This window comes from Cebus imitator, unplaced genomic scaffold (genome assembly GCF_001604975.1).
Source record: "Cebus imitator isolate Cc_AM_T3 unplaced genomic scaffold, Cebus_imitator-1.0 Scaffold158, whole genome shotgun sequence".
NCBI classification, from domain to species: domain Eukaryota; kingdom Metazoa; phylum Chordata; class Mammalia; order Primates; family Cebidae; genus Cebus; species Cebus imitator.
In genome coordinates this window covers 3963132-3987186 of record NW_016107473.1, presented here as the reverse complement: position 1 = coordinate 3987186, position 24055 = coordinate 3963132, and the positions used below count along the sequence as shown (strand labels likewise).

General features: G+C 39.6%; 1 protein-coding gene across 5 annotated transcripts in view; it reads left to right on the top strand.

The window, feature by feature from the left end:
- Positions 1 to 24055, top strand: part of ABCC4 (ATP binding cassette subfamily C member 4) — a 276355-nt gene that overhangs the window by 141372 nt on the left and 110928 nt on the right. The gene's annotated exons all lie outside the window — the stretch shown is intronic.

The following is a 24055-nucleotide window of genomic DNA, read 5'->3' as shown; positions in this document are numbered from 1 at the left end:
TTTAAATCTAGCTGAATAGTTGCTAAAACATTGGCCGTGTTTACATAGTATTAGGTTATGCCATTTTTTCAGAAGGACCTTTGTAAGCAGGGATGCTCTGACAGGGTGTGCTCTGAGACAGGCTGTGCATTTCTTTCTTTCGTTGGGAAACCCATTCATTTCTGGAGCCACAGGGTTTTTGTACATACCCTGACTGTGAGGTTTCCCTGTAAGGTAATACGTGGTTAATTAAAAGCCAAGATTGGTAAAATGTAAACTCCCCTTCAAGAAAAGTTTCTAACTCTGTGGTTTTAAAGTAGACTTTTGGTTCTATCATAGAGACTTGGTTGAACCTGCCATGTAGATCTTCTGTAGCTCGTTTCCTGGGTATACCCAAGTATGCTCAGTAGTTTCCAAGTGGTTGATGCCTCTGCACTATGGGCTTTTGACCTGTGTTGCTCCTGAGGCCAGCCTCCCTGACCCATGTTCCTATGGAGAGTTAGTTGTGCCTATACACCCTGGTCAGTTCAGTGAACTTGTGGGGAGGCCTGAGTGACATTGTTTGTGCAATGGGAGGTGTCCTCGTAGAGGCAGGGAGGTGTCCTGGAGAGAACACAGGCATAGCTTTGGCCTGGCCATTGACTACCTGTGTGACCAAGGCCAAAGCAGATAGATGCTATTACACAGGCAAATCTCCAAGCAAATGTTGTAGTTCAAAGTGTGGACTCAAGCTAACTGCCTGGGTTCAGTCCTGGTGCTAGTTATAGTTATAGTTGGTATAGTTATAGTTATAGTATATAGCTGGTTATAGTTACATTCACATTCATGTCCTAGTTACCGAATTTTTCTGTGTCATAGTTTTCTTATCTGTAAAATAGGGATACTATACATATCCACCAAATTGAAATCTTACGAGAATTAAGCATGTTAATACATTCCTAGTACACGAAACAGTGTCTAGCTACATGGTCATTGCCTAATGAATATCAGTGATGATGAAGCCATGGTATCTCTGAGCGGAATCACCTTAACTGTGGGATGGAAATTACTCCTACCCTTTCTGTTTTACATGAGTCTTGTGAAGATTAAAGAAGACTGTGCTAGAAAGCATCTTGTGTAGATTTATTTAACAAATACTTTTCCGTCCAAGCACCATGCAATGTGCAAGGATTTATAAACAGCAGAGGCCACACAAACATCAGCCTGATTTCAGCTGTTATTAGAAAATCACTGGAGGACCTCTGCACTATTACAGCTGTAACGTCGCGCCACTTTGCCAGTTAATTTGAAACTACAGTCATAACGTTTGGAGCATTAAGTGGGACTGCATTTCTGTTATCACAGGCCTCGGAATGCTCATGACTACCATTAACCAGCCTCTCCATGTTTGAGACCTGTGGACTTCTCCTCGTGCTGATTTATTTATTATTCAGGGATTTGGGACCCAGTCTAAATCTTGGAGGTCACTAATCTTCCAGTGGCACACAAGGGTTTATCTGGCTCCTTCCACCTATATCTATTAGCACGACTTTATTTCTTCAACAAAACAGAAGCCCAAATAAGTACCCCAAAGAGAGGCCTAGTTTGTCTAAAACGTTTAGAGGCCATGAATTATTTACTTTTTTTAGTGGTAGATTTTGAAAAAATTGTATTGAAAAATTAAAAGATTTTTAATGGTAGAATTAAAATTTTCATTTGGATAAAATTTTTGTACCTTTTATAATGGTGAAGGATACACAAAAGCTGTGAGTTATGCCTCAGAATTCATATTACTGATTGTACGTTAATGGTTTTACATATATATATTTAAATTATTTATTCAGAGATAGGGCTTCACTCTGTTGGCTAGACTGAAGTGCAGTGGCATGATCACGACTCGCTGTAGCCTTGATTTCCTGGGCTCAAGAGACCTCCTACCTCAGCCTCCCAAGTAGTTGGGAACCACAGGCCTGTGCCACCATGCCCAGCTAATTTTTAAAATTTATTTTATTATATTTTGAAGAAATGGGGTCTCACTATGTTGCCCAGGCTAGTCATGAACTCCTGTGCTCAAGGGACCCTCCTGCCTCTCAGCCTCCCCAAGTGCTGGCAGATTACAGGTGTGAGTGACTGGACCCAGCAGCTTTATAAAATAAATAAAGATTTCCCTCTAGGATAGTGAGGTAGGCATGCTCGATTTTTTAGCACTCTTAAATCTATATGTTAAATGTGTATACGTATCTGGCATACTGTTGTGCCCCATAAATTGCAGAGTGTTCTTTGAGTAGGGTAGAGAGACGGGAAAGCATGTCTGAATAGTTAGGTATTGAAAACAAGCTCTTAGAAGAGCCCCAGTGGAGTTTCCTATGAGCTCAGCATCCTGACATTCTCCCAGATTTTAGGGAACTTAGGAAACAGGGAGGACATCTGCCAGCATGTAGCTTCCAGTAAGCTCACCTTGGGATGGCCACTGGCACAGACCCTCTAGGTGACTCACACCAGGGGTCTGGCTGGACATCCCCTAGATCCCTGTCTCCAGTGCCCTTGTGCTGGAATATTCTCAGTGACTTTGATCTGCAGCATCTAAGTGTCTTCTCCATTATCTCATGGCTGCTCCCACCCCAGATATGCCGTCCCTCTTATCATGCTTCTGCCCAGATCCTCATCTGTGTGATCGGGCAGAATGAATGGGCAACCTTGCTGCTGACTCGGAGAACCAGACCATCTGGAAGGGTTCCCGTGGCTGCCCAAGTTCACTTATTTGGATTTAGGGAAAAGAGGAAGGTAACCCTGGAAGGTGCATGTTTCTTCTCAGCAGTGAAGGTTCTGTTTCTAAGAAGGTCACACTTCCCCAAGGTCTAAGACATTAAGTTCCTCTCCATTTCACACCCACCTATGGTTGCTTGAAATATATCTTAGTTTGTTTATATAATACAATACCGTTTATCTACTGGCCTTTCATTAACCTGATCAATCTTAAGCTAGCAGGATAAAATGGGAGCCAAACCAGTGTGCTACCTTAGAATGACAAGAGCCAGTTTTCTTCCTTTTTCTTTTTCTTTCTTCCTTTTTTTTTCTCTTTTTGACAAAGTCTGGCTCTGTTGCCCAGTCTGGAGTGCAGTGGCATGATCTCAGCTCCCTGCAATGTCCTCTTCCCTGGTACAAGCAATTCTCATGCCTCAGTCTCCCGAGTATCTGATATTACAGGTGTCCCCCACCATAACCAGCTAATATTTTGTATTTTTAGTAGAGACGAGGTTTTACCTTCTACTGGTACTGAGATAGCAACTTTCCCTGGAAGCCAAGTACTGACGAGCAATGCAGAGTAGGGTCTGAGGGGCAACCATGCTCTGTCTGCTATGGAGAGGGGGCTGGGCCCACGCCCGAATGGACACACATTCACCCAGGGTGCCCACCAATGGACAAATGATTGTGTGTGTGTGTGTGTGTGTGTGTGTGTGTGGTAGAGTCTCGCTCTGTCATCCAGGCGGGAGTGCAGTGCCGCAGTCTCAGTTCACTGCAACCTCCAGCTCCCAGGTTCAAGTGATTATCCTGTCCCAGCCTCCCAAGTAGCTGAGATTATAGCATCCACCACCACACCCGGCTAATTTTTGTATTTTTAGTAGAGACAGGGTCTCACCATGCTGGCCAGGCTGGTCTCGAACTCCTGACTTCAGGTAATCCACCCATTTTAGCTTCCCAAAGTGTTGGGATTACAGGCATGAGCCACCGTGTCTGGCCAAGAGCCAGTTTTCCTTTCTTGTGTTTTTAGCCTCCTCTCACCCATTGCTAGTTTTTATTCTTCCCTCCTTTGATGTAGCTTGGTAATGGGATCATGTGAGTCTGGCAAGAAGCCTCACATTTTCAGCTGCCCCCAGATACCTCCTGCATATTTTGATTATGACCTGAGATGAATAGAGCATTTCAGATATTTTCTGACGCTGTTCACTGCATCTACCTCTTCCTAGTCAAAGTTTTTTTGTGTGTCTTAGCCCTGTTTTCATTCCGTTCCAATCATAGTAAGCGGTTAACACAAATTCTAGATCAAGAGTAAGTCTTCAGAAATTAAGAAAGGATTTTTATTTAAAATGTAAATCCTGTTTTCCCGGCATGGGCAGAATTCATTTTGCTTTTGATATCCAGCACAAGAGGGCAGCATGATCTGCAGTATTTCCATGATATTATGTAAGAATACCTCATTGCAAAACCTGGTTTTTAATTTAAAGCTTTCTTGGAAATTCTAGTTTTATAGCTTGGGTCTTTGTATTTTGATATGTGTTAATATGAAATTTGAAAAGTGATTTTGTGGTGTATTCTGTTTGAAACATGAGTGTTTGTGGAAGATATGTCCCCGATGTTGTCCTGGAATACCTAGCATTTCAAACAGGGTTTTTTAGATTTCCTAATTACACCTTCTTGACTAGTAACTGGAATAGGCAGACGCTGACATCTTGACTGGTTGGATACATTTTAATTCCTGAAGCATACATTATGATTTGCTTGTATGATGTTTCTGTTTTCTTTGTAAGCATGAGTTTGCAGAGAAAGATAACTACACAGTTAGTTCCTTTAGTTTTCTTCCGTGCCAACAGAGTTAGCAGAGACTTTTTATTCTTATTAGGTCTCTACAATTTCACCCTTTGTTTTGTAGAAACGATGAGAGGTTTGCTGTCCTGTTTTCTCATGCCTAATGGTGGTGACATAACATTTAGCTAAGTAAACGGACCCTAATGGGTGCCAGATAAATGTTTGTTTACTTGCTTTCAATTAGTTAATTTGGCTTTAAGAAACGAAGTCACTGGTATCGGTAGATATGTTTCTTTACTCTCTCAGGGAAGTATTAAGTTAATATTGGGTTATAGCCAGTATGTTTCACACAACTGTTTTTTTTCCAGTGTGTGCAGGGCGAGTATGTATGTGTATGTATATTTATGTTCATTTATGCCTTCTACAGTGTAACAAAAAAAAAAAAAACAGATTGATGTGATTCTTTTTTCTTTATAGATTAAGGTAAATAAGCACTAAAACACTAAAAAAAAAGAAACATTAACTTCTTTCCATGTTTCTTTTTTCATCCAATAGAAGGTGCTTGTGGTCACTAAGGTGCAGAACATAAATGCTAGTTCTAGATTTTAAGACAGGCCTATTCTCCTATCTTTCCTAATCAAAAATCTAGGGTTCCCCCAGTGATTCACATTCCCAGCTTTTAGCGGGGTGTGGTGATGCGTGCTTGTAATCCTAGAAGCTTGAGAGGCTGAGTCAGGAGGATCACTTGAGCCTGGGAGGTCAAGACTGCAGTAAGCTGTGATTGCAACACTGCACTCCAACCTGTCTCAAAAAAAAAAAAAAAAAATGATTCCACCTTGATTGAATGGGAAATTAGGCAGTTAGGCTCTGTAGATGATTTTATAAATACAAACTATCCTGGTTTAGGACATGCATCTGACAGGGATTCGGGAGAAGAAGGGGTGATAGTGGTTTTTGAACTATTGTTTCTCAAACCGGGAAAGGAACTCTGGAAGCCAGTGCAAGTTGCTAAATAATTTGTGAAGAACTGAAAAGTGAACTGAAAGCAACCTCCATGGTGAGCTTTCTACATGATCAGAAAGACTGTCTGGCAATACTCTATAAAATCAAATGTCCATATCCAGCTGCCTTGCCAGAAAAAAAGAGTCATCAGTAGAAAAGAAACGTAATTGTAGGGATACCTATTTATCTGTTTATGAAGTTCAAATGACCACTGGAGTTGGCACTAAATGTGCATTTTTAACAAGTATAATATTTCAGGACTGTCAAAATTACCTCTACAATAATAGGCCTGTTAAATTATAGCTCTATAAGCTAGGGGGTAAGATGTCTCTGCCCAGCACACATTAATCTATGCCTGTTCACACAAGTGATTCTGCTGAGCAGGTAGCATGTTTAAACAAGAAATACTGGTCCTAAAACCTCTGATTTATGGTAGGTGTTGTTTTGACATAGCACCATTCAGACAATTTACAAGGCAAGTCTTCGTGCTAAAATATTTCCTCAGTGTCATCATTCGTCACTGGTATAAATATTCAGTAGTGATGCTTGAAAATTGGTAATATGCCCATTGATGCCAAATCACTTGCTGTGTTTCCTTTCAAGTGAGATCTGTTGTGGATATGGTTAAAAGAAACTATGATTTTTCTTCCTTGAGAACAGATGAGCTGTAAGAAATTGAGAATAACAACCATCCTGACAGCTTTCATGTACTCATCTTGCCTCTATTGCTTTTAATTCTGGCTTAAGTCCTGCGGGCTTTCCCTCCCACCCCCTTGCTTGATGCGTATTGTAAAGAACATATTTATATGTACATTAGTTAGTTTAAGAGGCTTTTTGTATTCAAAGGAAGAAGTTAGTCATCACCAGAAAAGCTTTGTTGCAAAACAAAAACACACATTTCCCCTTTCATTTTTTCTTGTTAATAATAACAAATGCAAGTGACTATAAAGGGAATAACACAAAAGATTGCATCAATCATAATGATTCTCAATAGCCACACAAATATTATTTTTTCAGGTTCGAATGAAACAGCTAATAGTTTGAAGTGGGTGTGGTAATTAAATCCTGTCGGCTTGTCACCAATTAAAAATAATTTTTTTTTTCACTTAACAATGGTTATATGTACTTAAACTCTTATCAGGGGTGATATGAAGTCATATTTTATGGGAGTTGCTCCTTTACTGCTAATAGTATCATAAAAGCCTTTGTTAGGAGTTTAAATAGTTACATAGTTACATATATTTGATTGCTATTGTTATTTTGTCAGTAATCTGTATATAAGCGATTACTGTAGCACTTGTCTACAGCTGGTAAATATTGCGCCATTTTGGCGTACATTTTTAATCTAGAATGTTCTGATTCGTGTTTTTTCTCCATAATAAATCATACATGGAAATACTGACAACTTAGTAACAGAGAAAGCACTGTGTTTGTGGTTATCCAATAAAATGTGTAAAAGATTAAAAATTAGGGAACATCTGCTTTGTTCAAAGTGATAATCATGTAATATTTCAGGAAATTATAAGATGACATTTTACTTAATTGTGTTAAATTGTTTTCCTATAGTGTATATCATGTGATACCTGCAGGTATTTGTATATGCATGTATCTCTCTCTCTCTCTCTTTCTCTTGATATGTGTAAGTTCTCCACTTTAGTCTAATGTCTGTGGCTATGGTTTTAATGCCCCCATTAACTAATTTGATACATGTTGTCTTTACCTTTACCTTCAGCTGACTTAGAACTCAGGACTTCGTAGCATATCCCAATATTTGCTGTTAATGTGCGCTTAATAATTTGGCATTAGCCTTTGGGATGTGTGATTGTCAAGTGTTGTCATTTAAAACTGTTCCCCCACGGTTAGATCAACATCATAGCTCTCTGTGACTTTATTGTCAGAAAAGAATCAAAGTACCTTCGTGACTTAGTTCTTAACTGTTATATAACCATTTCAAGAGAAAATAGAACACTGTTTCTGGAATAAGCTAATGGAATATAGACTATACCATTAGCCACTTGCAGTGGCCGATTTCAACTTGAATAAATATTGATAAGTGGCAGGTGCAGTGGCTCACACCTGTAATCCCAGCACTTTGGGAGGCCGAGGTGGGCGGATCATGAAGTGAAGAGATCAAGAGCATACAGGCCAACATGGTGAAACCCCGTCTCTACTAAAAATACAAAAAAATTAGCTGGGCGTGGTGATGCACGCCTGTAGTCCCAACTACTCGGGAGGCTGAGGCAGGAGAATTGTTTGAACCCGCAAGGCGGATGTTGCAGTGAGCTGAGGTCACGCTACTGCACTCCAGCCTGATGCCTGGTGACGGAGTGAGACCCTGTCTCAAAAAAAAAAGAAAAGAAAAGAAGATGCTAGTCACATTCTAATTGAGGTAATTATGTATTTACCGCCCATGTCTTGTGTTAGCCTTGCCTTCCCGGCTTCCTGGAGCTTATCTGTTGTTTCCTTGCTAAATCCCCTCAACCCAGGATTGGATACACTGTATCTGGTTAGTAAATGTCTGTTGGCTGGACAGAACAAGCGATAGTTCCAAGAGTGCATTTGCATCTCACTAAGCAACACCCATAAAGAACAATGGGACGTTACAGTGTGGAAATAAAATGAGAGTGTTTTCTTGACTTATAGCTGGTACTTATATTAACTCTGGCCGCTAATTTTCTTTTTCAAAAGTACGGTTTGCAATAGATTACCTATGGTGGACTTTGTTTCTGATATGTGACGGCCTGACGGGAAAACCATACATTGTTTTTTTGGAAGCTATGACTCATGGAACTAGACCAAGTTCCCTTGTGGTTTACCAGTCAAAGAAATGAAACTGTTCAGACACCTAATAAATTTCCTTGGGGTTTCTTGTGTATCGAAGGTGACTTTTAACACTCTGTGGGTTAAATGTCTGGTACTGTATAGTTTTGTCTCATAAACTACATACCTTCAAGAAGTAAGGAGATGAATTAATCCATTTTAAAAACATCAGTAGACATTTAAAATCTGTTATTGCTCAGGGAGTTGAGGTGTTAAGATGCCCCAATTCTGCTAGGAGCACAGTTTGTGGGAACTTCTCTTAGCTGCAGGTTTCTAACCGGTAAAAAGAGGCTTTTTCACTCTTCAAGCATTTATTGGTCTTCTACTCATTGTCAGCTGTAGTCCCAAGCATTGGAACGAAAAGTCCCAGTTTTCAAAGGACTTGCAAACATAAATAGTTGCAGACAATGGATTATTTCTTCTCCTCCTTCTTCTTGTTCCTTCTTCCTTCTTTCTTTTCTTTCTTCCTTCTTCCTCCTCCTCTTCACCCTCCCTCCCTCCCTCCCTTTCTTCCTTCTTTCCTTCCTGTCCGCCTCCTTCTTCTTCTCTTCCTTTTTTTTTTTTTTCTTGTAACATAGTCTTGCTCTGTTGCTGGAGTGCAGTGGTGATCTCAGCTCACTGCAACCTTTGCCCTCTGGCGTCAAGTAATTTTCCTGCCTCAGCCTCCTGAGTAGCTGGGACTACAGGCATGTGCCACCACACTTGGCTAATTTTGTATTTTCAGTAGAGACAGGGTTTCACCATGTTGGCCAGGCTGGTTTTGAACTCTCGACTTCAAGTGATCTGCCTTCAGCCTCCCAAAGTGCTGGGATTACAGGTGTGAGTCACCACACCAGATGGACAATGGATTATTTCTAAAAACAATCCTGTGTCAGAATCTGTAATCTCCTATCAAAAGGAGATATTGACCTTAATACCGCTCCCAAATGGAAGCCTAGATACTCTTCTAGATGATATACAACTAGAACATAGCTCCATGGTATATGGCTTCATAATTGATTGGTCTTGATTTTATAGAATTTCTGAAAGCTGTTCTTTTGGCACTTCAAAACCAATTGTGTTCGAATGAAATCATACCAGTGGGAGTAGGAGAGGTGTTTAGGGAACAAAATAAATGATTCTTTATTTCAGATCATAATCTCTAAGCTTACAGCAGACTCATGACAGTTTGTAGCGAGACTCTTGACTGGGTCCAGATGCTTTTCTGAATCACTGGGGAATGCCTAAGTGCTACAGCTCAGCTCAGGAAAGTGTGTCAGACAAAGGGCAGGGACTTCCAGTGTTGCCCTTTACAAGTGCCTGCACACGCTTTGGGCTTTTAGAAGAATGGCTAGGAGAAAGAACATAAGTAATGATATTTTCCCTGTAAGTAGTGTTATCATGAAATCAACTATGATCCACTGAATGTTCTCCTTCTTGGTCACCAGGATTAATGTTTGAGAAATTTCTTCCTTATTTAAATGGAAGCTCTTTTATATCTCAAATAAAGATTCGACAAGCTTCAAAGTACATTTTGAGGCCACGGCAGTGGGGAAGGGGGAGGGAGGGGGAGGAAGAAATGAGTACATTTTTGAGAGGAAGTTTATTAAAAACAAGTTCTCTGTTCTGGAAACATTTTCCTTTTATTTCTTGTTTGCATTTGCATTTTAATAGATTATATCACATGGGCAAATATTCCAACTTCTTGAACACCTGGAAAGCCTGTCTTGGACTTGTTCTGGTGTTTAGAAATCTTTAGGCAGACAGCGCTCCAAATAAACATCCCGTGAATAAAATTTGCTCGCCAGGATGGTGACTCATGTCATATAATCCCAGCTACTTGGGAGGCTCAGGCAGGAGGATTGCTTAAGGCCAGGAGTTTGAGAGCAGCTTGGACAACAGCAAGACCCAGCTCTAAAAAAAAAACTAACTGTGCACAGTGAGTGGCATGTGCCTATAGTACCAGCTCCTCATGAGACTGGGGTGGGGAGGATTGCTCGAGCCCAAATGTTTGAAGCTGCAGTGAGCTATGATTGCTGTATTGTCCCCCGAGTCTGGGAGTCAGAATGAGACCCTGTCTCTAAAACTGCAGCAACATTTAATAAAACAGTATATCTCCCCTGGTTGATCTTCAGCCTGATAGTCACTAATCAGACTTCTATCTGAACTTCAAGTGGAAGTTTACAGAAGTGTTCTTTTGCTCCAGTGACTGGTCTCATTCCTCACTCTGTTTGATTGAAACACATAATAGAGTTCAGAGATTATGAGGGTTGTAGGAAAAATAGTGTACCCAGTTCTTTTTGTGTTCCACACAGTGATATTAGAACAGGGAATATAGTATAAGTAGAGTTACCCTTAAATCTATTTTCTCCACATATAATTCCATATACCTTGATCAGCAGTGGTGCTTTGAGGCATGGTTAGAACCATGGATTAATTTTTTCATTACCTTTAAATATTTAAAGTAGAGTAGGAAGGAAATGGTTGCTTTTTTTAAAAGTAGTCATTATTTTTAATTTTTTTTCCCCCTGTTGATGTCAGAACAGCCTGGGCATATAAAATTTATTTCCTTTGGGGGAACTATAAATTTATTCTTCTTCCCTTTTTGGAGAATAAAATGGTAGTAACATCTTAAAATTATATCCCATGTGAATATAAATCTTCTCTATATACTCTCTATTACTTAGCATGAAAATGAAAAGGGAGTCAAGTATGGGTTAGTAAGTTCTATCAGTGAGCAGCATTGTAGACAGAAGTATTTCTCAGTGGTGCCAAGTTGGAAAAGTTAGTCTTGACCTAGTCCTGTAAATGAAGGGAAAATTAACACATGTGTTTCAGGATGATGAGTAATCGGTGTTACTAGAAAAGTGTTCTTCCTTCACTTTAAGATTAAATAAATAGTTGTTGACATAAATAGGCAGAGTAATAAAAGGGAACACCTGTGTAATGCAGCCATCAGCAATTTTATCGTACAATCAGATAAGCTGCTATTTGTTAAGGAATTGTCAAGTCTTTAGACCAGATGAATAGATTTAGCTCATACATTAGAGAATTTTAAAAACTGAACAGAAGAAGCTTTAATTTCCCTTGATGCCAGATGTTCTAACCACTCTCATCTCCTTTCACACCAGAAGCTGTAGGAGTTTAAAGCTTAATTGACCTAGCCTTCAGGTGTGTCTTCTTCTATTAGTTATTACTCTATCAAAGTAGCTAAATGTTCTAGATGAGATTAGGGTTTGAAATTTTATGTGGCAAAATATGTATCAAATTTATAAATTTTATATGGTGAAATAAGTACCTCATCATTTTTCAATAAACATTGGGTGTTGTTTTCTCATACAGCTGATTTTTTCTCCCCCTTTAACTCTCTACACACCTTTGATTTGATGTCAAATGAGAGAGAACTTTGGTTGTCATTTAGGAGCCTTTTGATCAAAACAGTTATCTTGAGAAGCATTGACGTGGGTGTGTGTGTGGGGGGGAGGAGAGAGAGAGAGAGAGACTTTTTAGTTAGATTGGCCCACCACAATAAGAATTATATTTTTTGGATTTTCTTAATGATATGTGAAATTGAAAATTTGAAAATTAATCAACAAATAAGACATCCTTTGACTTCACCCATCAATAAATGGAATGATTTTCTTTATTTCCTAATGGGGCTTTAAACCACTATATGATTTCGGATCCATAGTACTCTTTTGGTAAAAAGCGTGGCTTTGGAATCAGCCTGCCTGAATGTGAATCTCAGCTCTACCTTGCCAAATTACTTAACCTCTTTCTGCTTCAACTTATTTGTAGTGTGGCGATGATATTAACAGTACAGTCCTTTTTGTTGTTGTTGTTGTGAGTGAGAATTAAGAGAATCAATATATGAAAAGCATTTAATATGGTACCTAGCAGATAGCTAAAAGTTGATTTTTTTGACTTTAATTGATGTGATTAAATTTTAGTAGTTTTTAAAAAATGTACAAATTCCAAATAAATCTGCTAGTTTTGATAAAATAATGGGAGTTTGGGAAGGGTGTCTCTGTTTTCCTGGATGCAAAGGAAAATAGATAAATGACCAAGACTAACAAGCCACAACACAAAATCAATAGAATTTTTTTTGTTGTTTGCATGTTTTCTTTTTGGTTGTGCTTTCAATGGAGCTTAGCTTCATTCCAGAGTTCATTTTAAATTTAATTTGGTTTTACAATGAGAGCTCAATTTTGCATGTAAGTACCAAACATCTGGTTTACTTTTTGTTTGAAAACGATACAGCTGAAGTTTAGTACAGAAGTCTATTGTGTAATTAAGGAAAGACAGTTTGAAATTTTATAAAATAAGTTCTATTTAAATGGAATATTGGAATTATTCCAGAGAAGTGAATATACTTCTTAGGAGTAGGAGAAACTTACATTATTTTTTTTAAATGCTATAGCTGGTCAAAATGTATTTCTATGTATTCATCTTTTTCAAAATGTGTGAAAAACGACAAATTTCACAAGTAAAAGTTAAAGCTGACCTAAGGCAGTTTAGATTGTTAAGCCTTCAAGTTTTATTCGCGGGATATTTTTAGAGACAGTATGTGGTGTGTTCACTCCAGTTAATTCTGGGCAGTCTTTCCATATTTCTATCAGATGGACATTCCGATACTTTAAAACTTCCTTTTCCGCAAAATATGGTTAAAGCAACCTGAAAAGAAAATGAGATTTCTGGTTAGTTCTTGTAAACTATAAATTATGTTTTTAAGACATTTAAAGGAATAATACACCAAACATACCAGATAACTCCTGCTATTGCACTATTATCATGAATAAACTAACAATTAAAGTGCCATAAAGTACTGACTGGATACAATACTAGCATTGTGATACATAAAAAATAGAATCTGGGGTGGAGAGACCTAAATGAAGACAGGACACCTACTAATTTTCCACCCACCTCCAAGTAGTTGTGTCTTCAGGCAGAGACACCCAACTAGTCCAGAGTCTTAGGATCCAACCTCAGTCACGTCAGAAAGGCCCTCAGCTCTGAACTGCGATGATTCTCTCATTCTGTGCAACTCTTTGAGAAATAATTTGATAAGAGCTTAAGACAGTCAAAATAAACTGTTTGTAAGATATCAGAGGATTTTTATGATCATAGTTTTACTACACCCTTGAATGTTTTAGAGATCTGTCGTAGGACAGAGGTTTGGGCTTTTGGCAATGACATTCTAATTGTCTACCAAATTGAGGATCAGCCAGAGGTATGATACATTTGGAATCTTTCCCTGTGTCTTCTAATTTTATAGCAACATTGTAAATTTATTTGTCAACTTAAGCATATAAAAATTCTGTCACTTCCGTTGTTTCGTTTCATCTGCAGTAGCAACAAAGCAACAAGAAATCTGTTGCAGTCTGCCTCTGAGCATCCACACAGTAGATCCACCCTCTTCTTTGCCTTCTTGCCCAATACTCTTGTTGTTGTCCCTATTGGTTTTTATGTGGCAACCACAGAGATGTGATGCCTGTAATTGAAAATTAAATGATTGCCGTAAATCATTAATCAGACTGCAGATTATAACAGCATTTATGAAGCATCTCGGTAGGCCAGGAGTGTGCTGGGAATTTTGCATAAGGTAACCAGTTACTGTCTTCTGAATTCTGTCTGGGTATTTTCCTTTTATTCTTTCTTCCAACTTATATGTTTGGTTCAGAGGGTACTTGTGCAGGTTTGTTACATGGATAGATTACATGTGGTGGGGTTTAGGGTACAGATTATTTTGTCACTCAGGTAATGAGCATAGTACCTGATAGGTAATTTTTGATCCTTGACCTCTTCCCATTATAAAGTAGGTTCCAGTATCTGTTGTTTCTTTTTTCTTTTTCTTTTTCTTTTTTTTGCTGGGGGGATGGAGTCCGTCTGTTGCCCAGGCTGGAGTGCAGTGGTGCAATCTCAACTCACTACAACCTCCGCCTCCAGGGTTTAAGCAATTCTCCTGCCTCAGCCTCCTGAGTAGCTGGGATTACAAGCACGTGTCATGATGCCTGGCTGATTTTGTATTTTTAGTAGATATGGGGTTTTACCATGTTGGCTAGGCTGGTCTCAAACTCGTGACCTCAAGTGATCCTCCTGCCTTGGCCTCCCAAAGTGCTGTGATTACAGGTGTGAGCCACTATGTCCAGCTTGTTTCCTTCTCAAAGTCCACATGCACTCACTGTTTAACTCCTATTTATAAGTGAGAAGATCTGATGTTTGGTTTTCTGTTCCTGTGTTAATTTGCTTGTGATCATGGCTTCTAGCTCCATCCATGTTGCTGCATAGGGCATGATCTCATTCTTTTCTGTGGCTGTGTGGTATTCCATGGTGTATGTATCCTACATTTTCTTTATCCAGGCCACCATTGATGGGCACCTAAGTTGACTCCTTGTGTTTGCTATTGTGAATGGTGCTGTGATAAGCATACAAGTGCATGTGTCTTCTTTTTTTCTTTTTTTTTGAGATGGGGTCTCACTCTGTTGCCCAGGCTGAATGCAGTGGCAAGATCTCGGCTCACTGTAACCTCTGCCTCCTTGGCTCAAGTGATTCTCCCATTTTAGGTTTCCAAATATCTGGGACGTCAGGCATGTGCCACCTGATGTTTTTGTGTGTGTTTTGTTTTTTAGGTAGAGATTGGGTTTTATCATGTTACACTAGCTACACAGGCAGGGTTTTACCAGCCAGACAGGCTGGTTTTGAATTCCTGGGCTCAAGTGATCTGCCCACCTCAGCCTCCCAAAGTGTCGGGTTTACAGGCATGAACCACTGTGTTCAGCCACGTGTGTCTTTCTCGTGGAATGATTTATTTTCCTTTGGGTATATATCCCGTAGTAGATTGCTGGATTGGATGGTGGTTTTAAGCTCTTTGAGAAATCTTCAAACTGCTTTCCATAGTGACTAAACCAATTTACATTTCCACCAACAGTGTATATGTATTCCCTTTTCTCTACAACCTCACCAGCATGTATTTTTGACTTTTTAATAATGACCATTCTGACTGGTGTGAGATGATATCTCATTATGGTTTTGATTTGCATTTCTCTGATGTTTAATGATGTTGAGTGTTTTTTCATATGCTTGTTGACTGCGTGCGTGTCTTCTTTTGAGAAGCATTTGTTTTTGTCCTTTGCCCATATTTTTTTTAATGGAGTTGTTTTTTGGTTGTAAACTTAAATTCCTTATAGATCCTGGACATTAGACCTTTGCCAGATGCACAGTTTGCAAATATTTTCTCTCATTCTGTAGATTGTCTGTTTACTCTGTTGGTAGTTTCTTTGGCTGTACAGAAACTCTTCAGTTTAATTAGATCCCAGTTACCCATTTTTGTTTTTGTTGCAATTGCTTTTGGAGTCTTCTTCATGAAATTTTTACCAGGGCCTATCTCCAGAATTACATTTCCTAGGTTTTCTTCTAGGGCTTTTGTGGTTTTAGACTTCACTTTTAAGTCTTTAATCCATCTTAAGTTGATTTTTATATATGGCATAAGGAAGGGGATCCAGCTTCAATCTTCTACATACGGCTAGCCAGTTATTCCAGCATCATTTATTGAATAGGGAATCATTTCCCCATTGCTTGTTATTGTCAGCTTTGTCGAAAATCAGATGGTTGTAGGTATGCAGCTTTATTTCTGTGTTCTCTAGTCTGTTCCATTTGTCTATATGTCTATTTTTATACCAGTACCATGCTGTTTTGGTTATTGTAGCCTTGTAGTATAGTTTGAAGTCAGATAGTGTGATACTTCCAGCTTTGTTCTTTTGCTTAGGATTGCTTTGGCTCTTTGGCCTCTATTTTTTGATTCCATATGAATTTCAGTATAGTTTTTTCTAATTCTGTGAAAAATGGCTCTGGTAGTTTGATAGGAATAGCATTGAATCTATAAATTGCTTTGGGCAGTATAGCCATTTTGCCAATACTTATTCTTCCTATGCATGAGCATGGAATATATTTCCATTTGTTTGTGTAGCCTGCAAGTGATCCACCCACCTCAGCCTCTCAAAGTGTCAGGTTTACAAGTCTGATTTTTTTCAGCCATGTTTTATAATTCTTGATGTAGTGATCTTTCACATCCTTGGTTAACTGTGTTCCTAAATTGTTTATTTATTTATTTATTTATTTATTTATTTATTTAGTGGCTGTTGTAAATGGGTTTGTGTTCTTGATTTGGTTCTTAGCTTGGGTGTTAGTGGTATATAGAAATGCTACTGATTTTATGCATTGATTTTTGTATCCCATAACTTTGCTGAAGTTGTTTATCAGATCTGGGAGCTGTTAGGCAGAGACTAGGGGGTTTTCCAGGTATAGAATCATGTTGTCCATATGAAGAGTTGTAGTTTGACTTCCTTTTTCCTACTTGGATGCCTTTTCTTTCTTTCTCTTGCTTGATGGTTCTGGCTAGGAATTCCAGTTTGATGTTGAATAGGAATGGTGAGAGTGGGCCTCCTTGTCTTACCAGTTATCAAGGAGAATGCTTCCAGCCTTTGTCCCTGTGCGTTTTCTAATGTTATGTCACTCATTCCTATACATTATAATATTTTATTTTATAATCATACTTCACCCCCCTCAGATAAGGGTTTAATTATGTTTACTATAGTACTTCCTTTCTAATTAATGTAAATATCTTATTAATCATGTATATGAATATTTTTTGAGATGGAGTTTCGCTCTTGTTGCCCAGGCTGGAGTGCAATGGTGTGATCTTGGCTCACCGCACCCAGGTTCAAGCGATTCTCCTGCCTCAGCCTCCCAAGTAGCTGGGATTACAGGCATGTGCCACCACGTCAGGCTAATTTTTGTATTTTTAGTAGAAACAGAGTTTCTCCATGTTGGTCAGGCTGGTCTCGAACTTCTGACCTCAGGTGATCCACCCTCCTTGACCTCTCCAAATGCTGGGATTACAGGCGTGAGCCACCATGCTCAGCGTATTAATCATATTTTTAAAAAGTTTTACAAAGTTTTGTGACGTGGAAAATTCATCACATATGACAGGTGTCACAATATGTATCAAATGGATGCATATATCTGTCTGAATGTGTGTGTGTGTGTGTGTGTGTAATGTTGATACAAGAATTCTAATTTGTTACATGTGTGAAACTAAGAAATATTTTAACCTCTATTTTCTTCACCTTCTGAAATGTTTACTCAGCTTTTACATAAACTTACTTTTATCCATTTTCAGAAGGATTTAGCATTTGAAAATGAGTTGGTCCCACAGTGGGAGAGGTTTTTACCATGTAGTCAAGGTTACTGCTTCTGAAAACTAGATGATCACTTTTGCCTGTTATCATGGGCCTACATTTTCTAGACTTCCAGCAGTACATTGGCATGACTCTCTAAATCAAGCTTTTGTAATTTTTTCACCGGTCATATGTCAGGAGAGCGCTAGCTCTGAAATGTGTGGTGTTTGGTGTCGCAGGACATACTGTGGAGTGGCGCTATCAGAACTATTCCTTGGCATTCGAGTGCCACCTGGGAGTGGAAATAATTCTGTCTTTGGTATGAACATTTTTTTCCTTTTTTTTTTTTTAGCTCTCCAAAGAGACAATGGAGAACTTTTTATTTATATTTTAATAAAAAGGAGAGAAAGAGGGAAAGGAGACAGAGAAAGAAGCTCTCAAATCCTACCAAATTAGAAGTACTGTTAACTATTTCAAGGTGTCTTTGATCATTCTCATACGTTTTAATTTTAATTATAAACGTATCTAGAACACTTCATGTAGGCTATTTTGGAAATGCAGTTGAACTTTGAATAGGACTCGTCATTGTTAGACGTTGAATGGCAGAATAACATGATCAGAAGGAGAATCTCAGGAAGTTCCTGTTAGAAGAAGCACAGCCGAGTGCCTTTCAGGCTTGTGGGAATCCCATCCAGCTCTTCTCTAGGCCTGAAGAAACGTGGGAAATCAGGAGTGGTTGAATTCTCTTGGTAGTCTACTCAGGAGAAACCGTGTTAGTCATGTTGATGCTTCAGTACCAAGCGTGGCAGGGGTTCAGAGCTTGTAAGCCCTGAGTCACAGATGTACCAATCCAGGTGAGACTCCAGTTGAAAAATTTCTTTTCCTTGTTTTATTTATTTAGGCTTTTTAGTACATGGTCCACTTTTTAGCTACTAGCCCTCCTCTACCCACAAATTATGGTGATGGGAAAGACAGAGATTCTTCTATCATTCATTTTATTACTTCTTTTTCTTTTTTTCTTTTTTTGTTTGTTTTTGGCAGTAATTTTAGAGATTTGCATGCTTTCTTGTTTGTTCACTGTAGAAGTCAAACAGCATTTGGAAATTTGCAGAAAATAATGTCTCATAAATCTTATAGTTTAGTCTTCACAAGGCTTGGTATTTTATAGTGAGACACTGATTTTTACTCATACTCTTTTCATAACTAGTATGAAGATAAGATTTAATTTTAGTCATCTATTTGTTCTTTGTTATGAAACTTAGGTGTATACCTTAGATATCACCATTTCTTTTTTTCTGGTTTACTTATTATCTTTTATTAATTTTTTTAAAATTTTATTTCCCTAGGCTATTGGGGAACAGGTGGTGTTTGATTGCATGAGTAAGTTCTTTAGTGGTGATTTGTGAGATTTTGGTACAGCCATCACCCCAGCAGTATGCACTGTACCATATTTGTAGTCTTTTATCCCTCACCCTCTTTCCCACCTTTCCCCCCAAGTCCCCAAAGTCCATTGTGTCATTCTTTTTTTTTTTTTTTTTTTTTTTTTTTTTGTTTCGCTCTTGTTACCCAGGCTGGAGTGCAATGGCGCGATCTTGGCTCACCGCAACCTCCGCCTCCCGGGTTCAGGCAATTCTCCTGCCCTAGCCTCCTGAGTCGCTGGGATTACAGGCACGCGCCACCATGCCCAGCTAATTTTTTGTATTTTTAGTAGAGACGGGGTTTCACCATGTTGACCAGGATGGTCTCGATCTCTTGACCTCGTGATCCACCCGCCTCGGCCTCCCACAAGTGCTGGGATTACAGGCTTGAGCCACCGCGCCCAGCCTCATTGTGTCATTCTTATGCCTTTGCATCCTCATAGCTTAGCTCCTACTTATGAGTGAGAACATACCATCTTTGGTTTTCCATTCCTGAGTTACTTCATAATAATAGTCTCCAGTCTCATCCAGATCACTACAAATGCCATCCATTCATTCTTTTTTATGGCTGAGTAGTAATCTATAATATCTCTAACAGTTTCTTTATCCGCTTGTTAATTGATGGGCATTTGGGTTGGTTCTACGTTTTTGCAATTGCAAATTGTACTGCTATAAACGTGCATGTACAAGTATCTTTTTTTGTGTAATGACTTCTTTTCCTCTGAGCAGATACCCAGTAGTGGGGTGCTGGATCAGAACGTAGTTCTACTTTTAGTTATTTAAGTAATCTCCACACTGTCTTCCATAGTAGTTGTCCTAGTTTACATTCCCACCTGCAGAGATATCACTATTTCTTTTGCTTCTGGGAAAATCGATTTCCAGTTTCCTTTATGTATTGATGGTCCTCTGAAAAAGATAGAGGTGGGCACTGTGGTACATACCTGTAGTCCCAGCCACTCAGGAGGCTGGGTCAGGAGGATCCCTTGAGCCCAGGAGTTTGAGGCCAGCCTGGTCAGCATAGCAAGACCCTGTCTCTTACAAAAAAGCCAATACACAGAAATAGGTTTACTGAATAACACAGCCCTTTCCTGTTGAGGGAGCGACTGGCTCCTTGGATGATTATATTAGCCTCTGTTTTCTTGGCCCAAAGTAGAATAACTATTGTATTTTTACCATTTCCCCTCAGTCTTACTTCTAAGGTTCTTTTCCAATATAGGCCAAGGTATGTTAAAGTTTATTAAAAACTTCATTGATACCACCCCTGCCCCCATCCCTTACACCCCCTTGTATAAGCTGCAGTTTAGTCAATTACATGTGAAGCTTTATGTTTATGATACGTTCTTTGTTCTCTGCCTTTATACTGTACCTCAGAGGATTCTTAAATTCTTTGACTTTTGGACATTTTTGTTTTCTTTGCTGAGTTTGAGGACAAATTTTGGCCAAAAACAATTGGATGATAAACAATGCATCCGGACAAAAAGAGAAACAAAATGACACTCAGTGCAAAGTAAATTGACTTAAACAGTCTAAGAATATTTAACGTTTGGATTACATCTCATGGCATTTGATATCTTGACCCCTTCAGCCTGTGCTGGCTGTTGCCTTTGCATTTGACTTGTAATGTCAGTGGATCAAAACTCTTTTACTCCTTTCTGATGAAAATATTTGCAATTTTGGATTTGTAACTAGTGGACCTGTTCAGCTGTAAGGAAACCTTTCAGTGATGAGCAACACGACTTTTCATCTGAGGGACGCAGAGTCCACGACTGCCCGAGAGATTGGGATCCTGTCGTCGTTTTATTTCATTATGAGCCTCCGCCAGTATTATTTAATGCAAGCAAGTTTTGAATGCTGGTGAGAACACAGTTAAGGTCATGGTCTGAAAGGACTTTGATGTCCTGCAGAAGCCTGATTTTCCCATAATAGGCATGAAAAGCTTGTGCGGCATAGCTCTTAGGAGACGAATATTTGTTCCTGTAGGTTACAATAGCAGACATAACCTGTGAGTGATGGAAAATGTTGGGCAGAATATGGATTTGAAGGAAAAAGGGGAAGACGTAGTATGAAAAAATTAGCCATGGAAATCCATAAATAGCAGGCCAAGAATATAACTGCAAACGTGTCAGCTGGGTTTTACCAAGAATGACTGACAGATGCTATTGCAGATCCTGCAAGTAAAGAATTTCTGGCGTTTTCTTTCTTTCTTTAAAGTTCAACTAAACAATTTCCTTATAGACTTGATACCCTTTTCTCCATGTACAGAAATTTCTACTCTCTCCTTAGTTCCCAGATTTTTGTGCTGAGAGAACACGTAAAAGGCAATTACTCTGTTGATGTCTTTTTAACTCTCTGTAAATATATCCATATTGATTCTTAGGGCCACTACCCTGGTACAGTTTTTGGTGGCTTGAATTAATAAGATGGTTTGCTGTCCATTTTGTGTCTGGAGAAAACTTTTAGTGCCATGTTAGGTTTTAATGCACTTGCAAATTCCTTGGGCAATCCGTAGCCTGATGTTTGGCTATCTTTGTTGCCTTTCCTTTAGATGTTGTGTCAAGTCCATGAGGTGCCCTTCTCTCTAAGGAATGCAGAGACTGGAGATAGTCCCCAGAGTTGAGAAAACAAAGTGCCCCATAGTTGTACCGGTTATGGTGGGTGGTGGGAGTGCCCTGGGCTAGCACTGATGGCGTCATGTGTTCAGTGGTTGACATCATGGGCGAGGAGACTTTTGGAAGAAGCAGAACTGAAGGCAAGACTGAGAAAGTGGATCGGCCCAAAAGTAGGGAGAGATGAGGCATGGAGACCGGCAAGGCAACATGCAGAATCTGACTTTGGCAGCAGGTCCTAGACCAGATCAGAATAAGACTATAGATCAGGAGGTCAGCATGGAATCAGTGAGAAGCCTTCCATCTGCATGGCTGCCAGCTTTGTGCCAAGGGATGCCACAAACCATATGGTGAAATATGAACTGAGTGTCAGATAGTTACAAAATTTGTGACCATTTTGATTCGTTGATTTTCATTTAATTGCATCGAGTATAATAGCGGCAAAGTCTGTCTTCTTACTGTTTATTGCTGTTCCAAGCACCTCCCAAAGAGGAGTAAATCAACATATTTTGTTATCTCTAACCCAGAAAATTATTGAATAAGGACTTGTACTCATTTAGTTTGAAACTCCGGGGCTAATGAATATATTTCCTGGATTTATTTTCTTATAAATAATGACTGATATTTCATAAATATTCATTTACCACTGGGCATTTAAAAAGTGAATTCAAGGCCAGGCATGGTGGCTCACGCCTGTAATCCTAGCACTTTGGGAGGCCAAGGTGGGTAGATCACCTGAGGTTGGGAGTTCCAGACCAGCCTGGGCAACATGGTGAAACCCCATTTCTACTAAAAATACAAAAAAATTAGCCAGGCGTGGTGATGCACGCCTATGATCCCAGCTACTCAGGAGGCTGAGGCAGGAGAATCGCTTGAACCCAGGAGGCGGAGGTTGCAGTGAGCCAAAATCACACCATTGCACTCCAGCTTGGGCAATAAGAGCAAAACTCCATCTCAAAAAAAAAAAAAAAGTGAATTGCAGTAAAGTTTTAATTGGCAAAGTGTAACTTGCTTGTGTGTGGAAAGGCAGCTACAGACTTACAGACTTGAGCTTTCTAAAGTTTCATCAGTGTTAAAGGGCTTTATCATAAGGAAAGAATTGGTCTTTTTTCTGTAAAAATAACAATGCTGTTCTCAGTATTGGTACACCCTCCTCACCCCACCCACTTTCCCCAAAGAAAATAAAACTTTGGTGCTTAAGCAGGGTTCCAGATGTCTGTATGTATTTATTTATTCAGATATTTATAGTGTTCTCTGTCAAACAGTTTGCCTCCCTGGGTGCATTCCACAAATGTTAAAAACATACATGGCAAAGCCACAGAGATCAAAGACCCGTGTCTTATGAACTCTTTGCAACATTTGGGCCAGTCCCTAAAACGATTTATTTTAAAAGAAGCAAATAAGTACTCTTCCTGTCCACGTCGTGCTTTAAGGAGTGTTCTGGATGGGCTTAAAGAACCCCTGCAAATTGGAGTCCTCCCCTCTTCCAAACAAGGGGTGCCAGCAGAAAACCTTCCTGTGGGGCTGCATTTGACCTGCAGGCACCTCTCCCGTCTTCTGTATTTCCACATTTTATTTTTGTTTTCATTATTTCTTCCATTAAAATATGGGAGTTAATGATTTACACCCCCACCTTGAATGCTAATTCTACCACATAAAATTTTAGACTGCCCATTAAAAGTATGGGTTTCATTTTCTATATTATTTTTAAAATATGCAGTATCTACCATCTAAATGGGAAACAGCAAGACTTTTTTGTAGTGACAATGCCGCTGTGACTAATATCTCCGAAAGGGAAGTGCCTGTAGCGGCTAAGGCCTGTGAGCTGGAGCAGGACAAAGCAGAGATGTTGTGCTCTGAGTAAGAATGTCTCAATGCCCATGGCCTTCTTGGCCAGAGCTCTGACCTAAGTGTTGTAAAGACCAGCGATCTGGCTTAGTCTGTCATTGGAAAGTGTTATGAAAGTGATCCATTGACACTTTCCTACTTCCGCTGCTTGCTGCAGGTCTTCTCTTCTGGCTGGGAGCTGGGGTGGATCGGGTAGGGGGCAGAGCAGGCAGGTGTGTGAATTGACAACCTTGAAAAGAACCTGGCTCTATTTTGTGCCCACCATCTGTGATTTGCCAGAGTTCTCTGCAGAGCAAACCACGTAAAGTAAAATGTTGCATGAACCTGCTCCTCTATCCCCGGCCCAACTCTGGGTGTTAAGAAGTATGTGATGCTTTCTGCATGAATATAGGAACCTTTTTGAGATGCCAGCACTTGCTGTTGGTGGTGAGCCGTGTGCACCTGGGCAGGCCAGGCGTTTGGCAGGCATGTTCCCAGGCACGCCCCAGGGACTTGTTGCATCATCGGGTGTTTGATTCTCACCCCATCCTCCCCAGCATGTTGACCACCCTTAGGTGAGAGAGTTGAAAGGAGTGCCACTCAAACTAGGAGAATTGACGTGTGGCTGTGGAATTTCCTGGCTTGTCCGAGTTAGCGTGCTGTTTGTAGAGGAATCTTTTAGCTTCGGTTTGAGACTGGATCTCCTTTGTGGAATTCATCAGTAACTTATTTTTTGAGATGG